The sequence below is a fragment of the Pezoporus occidentalis genome, unplaced genomic scaffold (assembly GCF_034315485.1).
Source record: "Pezoporus occidentalis ecotype Australia unplaced genomic scaffold, CSIRO_AGI_Poc_V1 ctg164, whole genome shotgun sequence".
NCBI classification, from domain to species: domain Eukaryota; kingdom Metazoa; phylum Chordata; class Aves; order Psittaciformes; family Psittacidae; genus Pezoporus; species Pezoporus occidentalis.
Genome location: NW_026913466.1, coordinates 1,396,823 through 1,410,000, shown reverse-complemented (window position 1 = coordinate 1,410,000; position 13,178 = coordinate 1,396,823). Strand labels below are relative to the sequence as shown.

The 13,178-nt window shown below is 46.6% G+C and overlaps 1 long non-coding RNA gene across 2 annotated transcripts in view; it reads left to right on the top strand.

The window, feature by feature from the left end:
* LOC134160801 (uncharacterized) overlaps positions 1–284 on the top strand; it is a 5,475-nt gene extending 5,191 nt beyond the window's left edge. For both annotated transcript variants that reach the window (XR_009963694.1, XR_009963695.1), the window contains exon 3: positions 1–284. This exon is cut by the window's left edge and continues 582 nt beyond it. This is a non-coding gene — a long non-coding RNA (uncharacterized LOC134160801).
* Positions 285–13,178: the final 12,894 nt, after the last annotated feature.

The following is a 13,178-nucleotide window of genomic DNA, read 5'->3' as shown; positions in this document are numbered from 1 at the left end:
TCTGAAGCTAGCAACAAAGTATAGACAGTCCAAGCTCCAGTTCAACCTGAACCATGACAGTGAGCTCCCAGACAGCACATTGCAGGGCTCCCTAGGGAGCAGCTGGAAGGATCACCAAACCCTGGTATACAGAATCACAGACTGGTTCGGGCTGGAAAGGACCTTAAAGCTCATCCAGTTCCAACCCACTGCCATGGGCAGGGATACCTTCCACTAGAGCAGGTTGCTCCAAGCCCCACCTAACCTGGCCTTGAACACTGCCAGGGATGGGGCAGCTACAGCTTCTCTGGCAGTAGCTCCAGCCACTACCGTGAGGTCTGCAGGTTCAGGCTCCTAAGCACAAAAATTCAGGAGCTCCTCTGTCAAGAACTCGTACAAATACTAAATGGGGCCTATTTTGTGCAGATGATGTAACAAGGACTGCATGGGTGAGGGAACAGATTTGTCTCAGACCTCTTCCTTTTTCAGAAGAAAAAGTTCAGAAGCTTAGACTGGACCTTGTGGCTTGAAAGGGTGCCTAGGCCTGAGAGCCTCTGGACTCTGATTTCTGTCTTCAGGGAATGCTGTGACACTCCTTTGCCCCAGCTCATTTTACTGGATCCACTTTGGACATGCGGTGGTTTCATTACTTGGTGCCATGGTGCCTGCTGTCCTTGACCCTGCTATCCTCACTCGGTGCCTGTATGTCTGCTTTAATACTCTAAAGCTGTGTTGGTCACCAAGAGCTGGTCCATCCCCTGAGCAGTGCCTGGCTCCTGCAGGAGGCACCAGTCTCTGACTTTGGATGCATTCTCCCATTAGACCCGCCAGCTCTGTGTCTGGCTCCTCCAAATAGTTGGCATTTGTAGCATGGGAGGCAGCCTGTCCGAGCTCACTTCAACAGCTGGTGCCAGCCAGTTCCTCAAAGATTGGTGCCAACAGCAGGAAGAGCATGCCAGGGCCTTGCTTATCAAACAGACCAGCATCCGTTCCATGGCTGCCACCGAGGGACAAAGGGAAAAGCAGCAGAGGAAGTCCCTCTTGACATGGCACCTTGTGGGAAAGGTAGGCATGTGCCCTTTGGAAGAGGATGCAAGCTGGAGGATGAAGAGACGACCTCAGTGAGCGGCCTTCCCTCCTTGCTCCCATTTCCTAGCTGGTGAGTAGTGTGTGATACCTGCCTTTGGGAAGCACTCGAGGCTTATAAATGGAAAATAGATCACAGAGGTGAAGCAGCAGTGCTTACTTTGGGGTCTGCCTTCGGCTCCTTCCTCGCTTTCCAGAAGTGGTTCTTGTGGGGACACCTAAGGTGCTCCTGGTGCTCCCCATCCCTTGCAAGGCAGGGCCCTGCTTCTCCCACAGGTTGCTAGGCTGCCTCCTATTAAGAGATGTGACCAGCAGCTCTCCCATGTAATTCTCTTCCTCCCACTGGAAAACTTGTTTGTGTCCTTTAAATAAATATTTAATATATCTCATTCTTGTCTCCTGTGCTGCTTGTGTTCATTACTGAAGGTGAGGTCAGAGTTCTCTGAGGAGGACATGGTGAGATAGAGAGTGAACCCCTCATCCCATGGGAATTTCTTGTTCCTAAGAAAGTTTTCTGTACAGATGTGCTTGAAACCAGCGTGAGAAACAGAGCCATGAACAACAACTTTTCCCAGCATCGCTGGTACACACTGGGCAGGGCTCCATGGCTACACTGGGGGCACAGACAGAGCTCATGAGTTTGACTGTATTCAGTGGGAAACAGAAGGGGAGTGTGGGAAGAAAGGTTTGACCTGACCATGAATCAAGATGCAAATGCAAGTGGGGATCCTACTTTATAGCATCTCACTGACAATACTTATTTTTACCACAATCAGTTAATATTTCTGAGGCACATGGACACAGCACGCTGCAAGCATGGGAGTGGGCTTTGACCCCATACCTTGTCCAGCTAGTTAACACCTATGATGCTGAGAGCATACGTAAGAGGATAGGGGAGCTCAAAGCATTCCTCAGTGCTATCGCTAATGCTGTCTAATGTGTTACCAAAGGTCCACAGTGATGTTTGATCTCCTGTTCTCTAATGCCAGGGCTTTCCTACCTGCCAGCTCTTGGATAACATGCTGCCCAGCAGCATGGGTGATTGAGGAGAGTCTCCCAGATCTTCCTTGAAGGTTTCCACCTTCCACATTCAGCAGAAAACTTCAAGGAGGATCTGGGAGAGTTGCTCCTCCCTGATCGCCTATGCTGCTGGGTTTTAAAGAAAAGGGTCAATCCTGCACTTCGCACTTTCCAGGTATTTGCTGATCCATGGGATATCACAGGGGGTGAGCAGGTAGATGCAGGTGTGTTTTATGGTCCAAAGCAGTCTGCTTGGAGAGGGCAGCTAGATTGATGTCCCCAGGGATCAAGGGAGAGAGATCCTTTATGTCCTATTGGGTGGCACCAGGGAGGCAGGAAGGAATGGAGTCTCTTCAAGATGGGCTTTCCTGGGACATAAGTCTAATGAAAAGTCCCATATGAGGCTCTTATAGTGAGATTAAGGGTTTTGCCGATATAGAAACCACAGTGGCCTGTGAGTTTGGGGGGTGGGGGGGAAGCAGGCCTTGGAAGAGCAGCAATCCCAAGTAACCTGTAGCAATTAATTTTGTTTAGTTAGGTTCTGTCCGTAGAAGTCATCTCGATTGGGCAGAGCAGCCCTAGTGCCTTTATTGCAGGATGACACCATTTATAAGTGTGCCACATGAAACGCCAGGAAAACACTGCAACATTAGGTGCTAAGTCTGTTAAAGCCATAATTTTGAGATTAAAATTCATATTTTCTGTAACGCGGACACGAGACGTTCCATAGTCATGTTTGTCACTGCATAGTCATGATTGCTCCTCAAATTGGTTGTCATACCATGCATAATAACTGTTACCAATCATTGTTTCACTCTCTTAAATTTAGCAGTAGGTGGACAGCAAGGTTTTACATAGAATCATAGAATCAACCAGATTGGAAAAGACCTTTAAGATCAAGTCCAACTTTTCTCCCAGCACTGCCAAGGACATCACTAAACCACGTCACTGAGGGCCTCGTCTACACGGTGTGTGAACACTTCCAGGGATGGTGACTCCAGCACTGCCCTGGACAGCCTGTTCCAATGTCTGAGCACCCTTTGGGGAAGAAGTTGTTCCTAACATAATAGTAAATTAATATGGTATTTTAGGTCATTCGGGAAAGAATTCCTCATCATTTTGTTTACTGGCTGCTTAGGGATTGCTGGCTGGTCAGTGAAGCCTCTTCTGCTTAGGGCAGCACTGGTGCCGTTGTACCAGTGATATTTAGCAAGTCCAGTGGGGTAGATGTTGCTGAGGAGGATACAGAAAGGTAAGGTCAAGCTTTCTCCACTGTGGCTGCAAGGAGCTCCTCTGTGGGGAAAGGGGTTCTTAACACAGAGGTTGTTGTTTGGCTTTGTTTGTCTTGGTTCTGTTGTGCAGGCAGTTCTTCTCTCTGGCAAACCCCTCCAAACCCGAAGTAGCCAAGAACCAAGCTGTTAAAAGAAATATCAAAATAAAATATTTCTGATAGATTTCATAAAGGATGAGTTATAGCAAGGAAAAAACTAATATTTTAGATGTAAATATATTGCACTTCATTCGTCAACCCAGTAACATATTTTTTTTTATCTGAAAAGATTTAAGATAGCCCAAACTCTTTGGATGGCATGTGGAAAGCATTCCAGTTTGACAACAGCTTAAATTGATTACCTTGCTGAGGGAGGGGGAAAAAACCAGCTTTATTTAAATCAACTTTAAAGCTTTATTTTAAAGGGTGGATATTGGTAGCTGGAGAATAGGCTCTGCTTTCCCCTCATATTGCAGCTGGGTGGCAATAGCCAGCCTTCACTTATTTATTTATTTCCTGCACAGAGGGGAGGAAAATATAGGTTCATGAATCAATCTAGATAATGGGGAAGGCTGGATGTAATAAATAATACAGTAACAACCCTAAACTAATGAGCTGTTGCTAAGGTACATTTCACAGGCTCATCCTCTATATAAAAAGTCACTAATAATCCCTTGGTGTAATCAGATGATAAAGCTTTGCCATAAGGCAACACCTGTGCAATTAAAGCCGTGGATTCTTTTGCACGTTTCATTAATTTCAGGATTTTGTAAAGGCACAATGACTACACTAATAATCTAGTCTACTTGACTCCATGTCTACTGGAAACAGGGTGTCTAATTAGGTAAAGGTAATTAATTAGAGATAAATGGAGCTAATCAGACTCAGTTAACACTAATTCTCTGAATTAAGACATTTTGGGACACCTACTATTCCACTGGCTTTGATGTTTCCCAACAAACACTGGCTTGGAAAGGAGTCAGAAACCATTACATTTGATCTGCTGGAGGCTGTTGGCCTGACCCTGCAGCATCACTGGCACCAGCAATCTTGTTGGGAGTCAGCGGGGCTCTGAGCTGTGCTCACTCCCATGTATTTGTCCACTGGGATGTGCTGGTGTCTGGAATGACCACAGTAACTGTGGTCAGCATTCCGGGTAACTGTGAACAGCATTCCGAGTGCAGAATGCAGTGTCTTTCTTCACAGAGAAGGATCAAAGTTAAAAAGTCAAGGCAAATTTGAAAGAAATCTGCATTATTTAGTGAAAGGATCAGCATTTCACAGGTGGTCTGTGCATGTGGAACTCTTTGGAGGCCGTGGGCCTGTTCTGGTGAGGAATCAGATGCTGTTCATCTTGCTTAGGTAATCAATTACATTGGATTCAGGTGCCAGCACATTCAAAACCAGCAGCACTGCTGGGCAGGCAGGGAAGAGTAAAAGTGTGGGGGAAAGGAAGTGAGTAAGAGGTTCTGTTGATCTAGCATTGTGGAATTCCTGCCTGCCTCCCTCTATTGCTAGCTTTGTGTTAGAACACTCTTGTTTTGCCCTTTTCCCAGGTAATTGTTTCTTTCTGATGTGAGTTACTGTGTAGCAGTGATGGCAGATGTGGTGGAAAGATGCTGTGACTGGTATATGCTTATACTGAAATGACAACGTCACCACTACCAGCTCTGTAAGCGTTTGGGGATGGGACCACGCTGGGTATAAGGAGAGAGCACATTTTAGAAGGTATTGCCTCTAGTCTCTGCATGATGTTAAATCTCAAAGCAAGATGGTTTATCCTCCCCTATGGATGGTCTGCTTATTTCAGCTGTAAAGCACGGCTGATGGAGAGTTCTTCATCTATCGCTTGAATGCTGGGAAGCGTGGGATGTGCTCTTCCCTCCCACATCTAAAGAGGAGCAGACACCTCTTTTTGAACTTGTATTTCTAAAACACCTAGGCTGATGGTGCGCAGTGTGGTACACAAATAACAAGAGTGAGCCAGGAATGAGCCCTTGTAGGCTGAGCTATAGCCTGAGGTAAGTTTCCATGAGCTGAGCTACTCTATCCTCACTAGAGGAGATGAAATAGAAGTGTCTGAGTACTTTTATTGACAGACACTTTCTGGATTGACCTTTCACTAACTTGTTAAACTACAGAAAACGCTTCTCTTTTCTAGATGCGAAAGACATGCTGGGTCATGCAGCCCACAAATGCACCTCTGGATACTTTTGGTCACAGCTTGGTGGCTTTGGGCTTTCAGGAGCAGGTGGGACCTAGACTCCACTGTTTGAAATAACCTGTGTTTCCAAGGATGGACAAACCCTGGTTAGCAGCTGCAGAGAGCTGTGGGTGAAGGGAACCACTGCAGCCAAACCCTCCAGGGAAAGAAAAGGAATGTGCAAGTGTGTCCTCTGTATTCCATGGATACAAACTGTTATTGACTCCTGGCTTGGCTGGCAGGACCCCAGAATGAGGGCAGCCACTGCTACCCCCAAGCCTTTGGGCTGCAGAGCATTCACATAAGTGGGAGTCCACCCCTGATTTGCTCCCAGTAATTTAAGCTCTCTTGTGTTATTGAGGTTACCAGCCAATGCAGTCTTCAATCACATGTATGTTTTACATCAATCAATCACATGTATATAGGAAGTCCAAGGGAGTTTCGCACTCCAGCACATCAGGTTTCAGGTCTAGTTGCTAGTACTGTCCTCTGATGCACTTGTCCTTTTGAACACAACCCTGTCTGGTTGTCCAGACTTCATATGCTTCGAGGAGGTCCAGTTAACTGTGCAGGGAAGGTGAGAGGTGTCTACAGGGCCCACTCGGCTGCCAAAGCCCTGCTTGCGCTGACCACTGTGCAAGTGCAGTGATGAGTACCTCTCTAGTGGGAGGGTGAGCTGAGCCTCCTGGGTGCATGGGAGCTCTGGACATGGCAGAGTCACTACGTTTTGCAAGTCATAGCTGCTCATTAGTGTAACTCAGGTGGTAGCAGTCAATCCAGAGGTTGAATGAACTTTTGAATTGACGGCTCAGATGACAGGAGCTTTCTTTGGGGAAACCGCCAAATGTCCCAGAAGAGGCAGTTTGTTTGAGGAATGAAATCCATCTTTTCCCTTGCATGTTCTCCTCTTAGTGTCTCCGTGCGAAAAGGTGAAAATGTTGAAGCTCCTGTTGTGTTTCCTGGATGACAGAGCTGCCAGGATTCACCGTCCCCCGGTCTGACACCCCTTGTCTCATTCAGGGATGGATCAACACCTGCTGGCCTTGCACATCATTATAGAGCCACTGGATGTCCATGAACTCGTCCAGGCAAGTTCTTGGATAAAGCATGCGATTCATCTTGCCTAACTGTGTCAGCTGCATCCAGGCTTGCTTTCTAGGCTCCCTCCACTGGGAGAGAAAATGGTACTAGCATGGTGACTCTGACCCTTCTGGGGTTTCTCACTGAACTCATGGCTCTGTTCCATAGAGCCTGTGTTCCCCGCTGGAAGCTAAAGGTGCCTGAGTGACCTCAGTGTCTGCCTGCAAGTCTGGCCAGGGGAGACCATCCATGCTGGGCATGCTGGAGTCTTGAGCAGGTTTGTAGGGTCAAGGGACTGTGGTGTGTGTGTGAGGGTGTGGAAATCAACTGGAAATGAGAGGAAAAGATGAGCTATTTGTGGAATTCGGACTTCTCTGCTGTCTGCTTTGTGTTTGCTGCAGTTTGATCCATTTCTGTTTGGTTTTGGGTTTGTTTCTTTTAGATGGGAAGGAGGATTTTATAGTGTTCCTGTATTCAAATTGTAATCTTGTTAATTTTAAATGTTAAACAAATATTTAAATTACCCAAATGAAAAGGGCAGAAAATTCCTTAGTAATAGCCTTCATCCACCTCTCCTCCATTTTTCATTACATCCTTTCCTCTTGGCCTTTGATTGCTGTTTACCAGAGCTGCATCAAAGCAGGTTCTCTCCACGGCTCTGGGCTACGACACAGCTGTTAATCCAGCATCTTGTCAGCCACTGGAGTTTTTAAGCTAGCTTCAGTGTTTGTGCCAGGAATTGAACCCCTGTTCTTAAGAGCAGGGGTCAGTTCCCTGCTCTCCCATGGTATGTGGGACCTTCCTGAGCAGCTGCTGACCAGATGTGCTTTCTATTCACACATGAACATTTGCTGTAAATATCAGATATTTAAACCAAATGCTGTAATAAAGCTATGGGTTGTGCTGTTTGTGTAATATTAGAGGCCTGTATGGAATGAGATTTGTCTAGAGCAGTTCATTTCATGATGATCCCTGCGTTACCTTCCTGGAAGGCTATTCAAAGTGTTGCTCAGTCTGCAGTTTAACTGCACCACGATAACAAAATACTTAATACTTTAAAGAGGGAGTTCTAAAATTTAATAGTTTATTTTATTATTACTCTTTTGGATATAATTAACTAGAGATGCACTTCAGACTTCCTCCCTGCTGCTGAAATATGTTTTTATGTTCCACTCTGGGGGAAGAAGTCTGTCAGACCATGGGCCGCTCCCTTGATGCACATTATTAGAGTCTTTTTAGAGACAAGCAAGCAATTTTGCTGTCATTGGACTTGTTCAAATAGAGGATGTTTATCTATGCAGTCCTCCGGGGAAGGGTGTCAGGGAGGGATCACCAGCCAGCAGCTGACAAGGGAACGACATGCTCATTTGACTCTCTTCCAGCAGTGAGGTTGCATGGCACTTGTTTCGGGAGCATCGCTTATCAAGCACCCTGTCCTGACTCCAGGTGATGCCTTTGGGTTTGGGACTCTCCTGGGCTGAGGCTGGGTTGCCTGATCCCATCAGAGGAAAGGGGAATTTGGGCTGGAGGAGATAGCAATGTTGCTACCAGGAGGTTCATAACGCCCAGTGTTGTCTCTTTAAAGCTTAGCTTTAAAACTCACTCCCACCCCCCATATAGAGCAGAGCCTTTCTGCCCAACTGCACAGGTTTTTCTTTTCATGCGAACACAGACAGGACAAAGTTTCTGTGTGATAGTGCTAAAAAAGAAAGCATTTGTGCATATTAATTCATCTTCCCACACTGCCCTGAACCTGAGGGCAAAGTTACTGCACCTCCTGCTCCAAAGCACCTGATATGAAAGGCCTGAGCTCCCAGACTCTTGTCTGGTTCTCTGTTGAAGCTGCAGAAGACTTGCCCTGGGCACAGGTGGGCAGATCCCTGCTTCCCACCACCTCTGTGTGCTTGCGTCCCTGCCTGCACCTCTGTTATGCAGGGCTGACCCACAGGCAGGGCGTCCCTGTGAGCTGGATTACAGCTGCTGAAGAACCAGGGCATGTGACTGCTTGTGTGCTGTCCTTTTTGTTAGCTCCAGGCTGAGCAAGGCAGGCAAGGGAAAGGAAGACACTTGGCTTTGTTGTTATGGGGCACTCTGTGCATCAGCCCTTGCAGCAGCTGAGGGGGGAGTGCAAGTGAGGTGTTCTTCTGCTCCCCTTCTAGTCATTAGATGTGTAAGGCTTTTTCCTCCGTGCTATGTGGTTGGTTAAAACCTTGGGATCTACACAAGTAGGATTCACTCTACCTCCAGTGCCTGTCAGTGAAAGGCACCCATTGTGGCCAGGCTTCTGTCTTTGTGTGAAGGGTGGCACCAAAGGGCTTAAGAACATCCCTCTCCCTTATAGTCATGGTTCTCTGATTTCATATTCAGACTTGGTCCAGAGACTGGCTTATGCTTTTACTTGGAGACAACTACCGATGCATAAAGGAGTTAAATTACATAGTTTTTAACCCTTGCTTTAAGAAACTGATGGTAATGACCTACAGCAGTGACAGTCATTGCTATTATTCCTTTGAAACATATTCAAATTAAGTTTTGAAGAGCTATTAAAGCTATTTTAAAAGCATCAAGAGTGGCACCTGGCTTCCATGGAGCAGAGTGGCACAAATCTACTCCATTGTGAGGGGAGTGGGACTGGGCTCTGGCTATAAAACCACCAGAGATACTCAATGTTTCTGTGTTCAGTTTTGTATTGCTCTTTTGGATGATTCATTTCTCCCAGTGTATTAACTATCACCACCTTTCAGATTGATGCAGCTATTTCACAAGTGCCTTCATCAGCAGGCAGCCAGCAAACTCTTTTGGGGAGCATGGTGGGACTGCATCTTGCATCTGAGCAGGAGTAATCCCAGCCCACGAAAGCATGAGGGCTGAAGAAACAACATGAGCAGAGCCTGGAGGATCACCCACGCCTTTGAATCCCATAGTCTCTACCTCTCCAATTGTGCACTACCTGGCACGTGGGAAGAGCAGGGAGAGCTTGTGTTAGGGGTGAGAGTGTACCATATATGCAACACTAAATGGTTAGAGTGGAGGTGCTGGTGCCTACTGCTCACTGTAGGAACTGCTTGTGACATCAGCCATAGAAAAACCTGTGTCCACGTGTTGGCTGAAGGCATTCAGAGTGCTGGTGTGGGCAAGGGGAGAATCCAAACTTTTAGGAACAACACAGTCTATTTAGTTGGAAAAATGAGTGAGATGATAGAACTTACACAAGAGTCCAGCTCCATCTGTCTGTGGCTGCATCAAAGCAGATTCTCCTCAGTACTGGTGGGTTTCCAAGAGGCACAGGCAGTGCTGCACCTCTGCTTACAGAGTCTGGTGCTTCCTGAGCAAGCTCTTATGGCAGGGCTGGATGCAGGAAAGGTGCTCTGGCTGCTCATGCTGTGCCATCTGAAGCGCCAAGAGCTGCACAGACAGATTTGCCCTGAAGTAATTTCTCACACAAGACCTATGGAAGTGGGGATGTTCTGAAACAAAACTTAAAGAGTATGTATTTTCCTGTGGTCTGTTGTTCTGCTCTAAAAAGTTACTCCTTGTGTGAGGGCTATCCTTATTTATGAGCCTTAAGCCAATTTGACTGAGCTTCCTATGCATGGCCTACTCTGTCTTTGAGCAGTGCTCTGAACCTCAGTGTCAGCCCAAAGCATATGCATGGTACATGCTTTCCAAATGCTGATGATGTGATGCTCCCTGGCTGGTCCACATCACATCCCACCTCTGTGGGCTATTGGGTGCTGTCTTCTCTTCCAACCTCACTGGCATGAATTAAAACCTACTCAGTAGCAAAACCTTTTTTTTTTGCAGCCTTCTCCCTGGTGGCTGGTCACATTCCTCTTAATGCAGCCTGAGATGTCATTTGTCTTCTCTGGGATGAGGGTGTGCTGTTGGCTGGTACCCAGGGTCTTATCAGGGGTCGTCTCCATCCTGTGTTGGTGCTGGGCTCTGCTGTCCACGTGGCTGCTAGCTCAAGTGCTGCTCAGCCCACCAGAGCACAACCTGCCGAGAGAAACATATGGCAGACAAGGGCAATTTAGAACAGGCCTAGAAATCAGAGGCAGAGTTGTTACAAGCTGGGCCTTGAGTTCACTGGCACAACATGAAAGGCTGTGCTAATGCCTGCTGGAGCCTGGAGTCCTCTGGCTCTCCTGGCGGATGCTGGTTCCCTGCAGCACCAGTAATCCCTGCCATAGCAGCTGCAGAGGGGTTCAGGGCAAAGGATGCGAATGGAATGAACAAATTCCTCCATCCATGGCAAGTTTCTTAATCGCATTGGATAGCATTTTAGTCAGTTCACAAATGTGAATTTCCTCGGCTTTGTTTGTTTGCTGAGAGAGTTGAAATGTTCTGATGTTTTGTTTTGCCTTTGACTTAAATGCAGTCAAAACATACACAATCTGGAAATGTTTTATTTGCTCATGTGTCCAATAGAAAGCTTTTTGTCCTCTTTTCCTATTTTCATTGATTTTTAATCCTCAGGCTGGTCATCAAAGAGTAAAGGCCACCTGTCCTGATCAATTATTAAGGTGTGTTTTGTAGGTGAGCCTGTTTTGTGAATGACCACAGGTGACTTGGTGACTGATTTCCCGTGTTATAATGGCTATTACGACATGGGAAATCTAATCATACAATAATACAGGAAATCTAAAGTGGCCAGATCAAGAAGATGGGACAGCGTGGCAGCCAGGTAACCTCTTAGGAGTCTTTGCTAGAAGCTGTGGGGCTTACGGTCTGGGTGCAGCCTCCCTTGTCTTTTCCCAACTTCCAGTGTGCAGAAAAGCCAAAAAATGACATGTTATGGGAGAGACTCAACACACCTGATTTTGTGAATTATGAATTTGGAATGTTAAGTGCAAATGTTTATCATACTGCTCAAAATAACGGCTGAGATTTTTCACCCAGACATTAGCCTAGAATAAGTAATACAGAACTATGAAGTTTAAAGAAATGTGTTTAAGTGTATGTCAGTGGTGTGATAGTGAGAGATTTGGCTCCTTGTCTCTTCATTAAGGACTTATTCACCCCAAGGGTGTACTCTGATCTTGGCAAATAGTGTTATAATAGCGAAAGAATATTGCCTGCTGGATAGCAGAAGTTGATGATTAAATTTAAGTGTGTATTGTCCACATAAAGCAAGCAATGTGCCTTTTCTTATTCACTTATTCTTTTTGGCCTTGACTGTGAGCATTCATCACTAGTGCTGAGGACAGAAGATGCGTGCATGCTAATTATTGTGTTTTTTAACTGATAATATATTGTAAATTTTGTATAATACAACTGTGACCTTATAGAGAATAGATGACAGCAGGCCCATAATTATGGTGTGCTGAAGAAATGGTTGTTATTATCTACTATTTTTAGGATTGGTGTGCATAGCCTCTTAATTTACATAAGCTTTAGACATTCACACATTTTCTGTCTTTGCTTATGGATGATAAATTTTGTTCAAGTGAAAGATGAAGATGCCGTGTCAGGTGAGAGGTTAGCCAACTGGGAGCTTGATTACTGTGAACAACAAAAGCTTCAGCGCCAACTGAAAAAGGAGTATTTATTTGAGAAAGAATTGTTTAACCCAAGCTTCATAACATGAGGAGAACTGCAGCATTCAAATGGAGGCTTGATAACTTGAGATTTGAAAACTGGCCCAATGATTATTGGGGGGAAGAGAGGAAAAAACTGTTTATCACAAGGACGGTGATTTCTGCAGCATGTTCTTATTAGGGATGAATGTTTTATGCCCGTTGAGGCTTCCCTTTGGAGTGCTGGGGCCATAAAGTGTGTTTCCAGGAGGTATTGTGAATCACCACGTTGCTGGTCCGCCTGCCCCAGCTTCTAGGCAAGGCAGTACCCTTGGCTCTGTTGAGATGTCTTGGTCTGGGGATGTCAAGGTGTGGATCAGATGCTGTGTGCCCCAGAGGAGGCACAGGCATTGGGTGGGTGAAGGCTGCTCACCCCTCTTGGGGGTCCCAACCTCTCACCAGTGCCATGCCCAGCACTGCCCTTCTCCATAGCCCAGTGTGACCAGCTGCTTTTGCCTCACTGGCAGCAGCACCCAGCAGAGCCTGGCTGCTGGCAGGACAGTGCTGGTCACTGGCAGGGCCACCAGCTGCTCACTGTGGTACATGCAGCATCACTGTGCTGGCAGCTCTGGCACCACCATGGGCACACTCTGTGGTACTGGGGGACCAGGTGAGCTACAGGAGATGCTAGAGCAATACTGAATCCTGCTTTGGCCTTGGAAGGATTGCTTTGTGATAACGTCAGTGCAAATCTACCCTGTCATCTCCCTCAATTAGTTTTGCTGGCCACAGCCTGAGTGCTCCTGGGTCTGTGATGCACAGCCTTTTTTCTCTGATCAGGGCTATGCCTGCCCCTTGACCAGCCAGGCATCCAGATGAAGCAGTGTACAGAACCTGAGAGTGGTGCTTGCTATGCCCTCTGCCTGAGCAGAGTGCTTTGTTTTGTGGTTTCGGTCCAGCAACTCGGGTGACCTGTCAGTGCAGAGGTGTTAGGCTGCTCAGCTTCCTTCTGGAGTCCTCACAA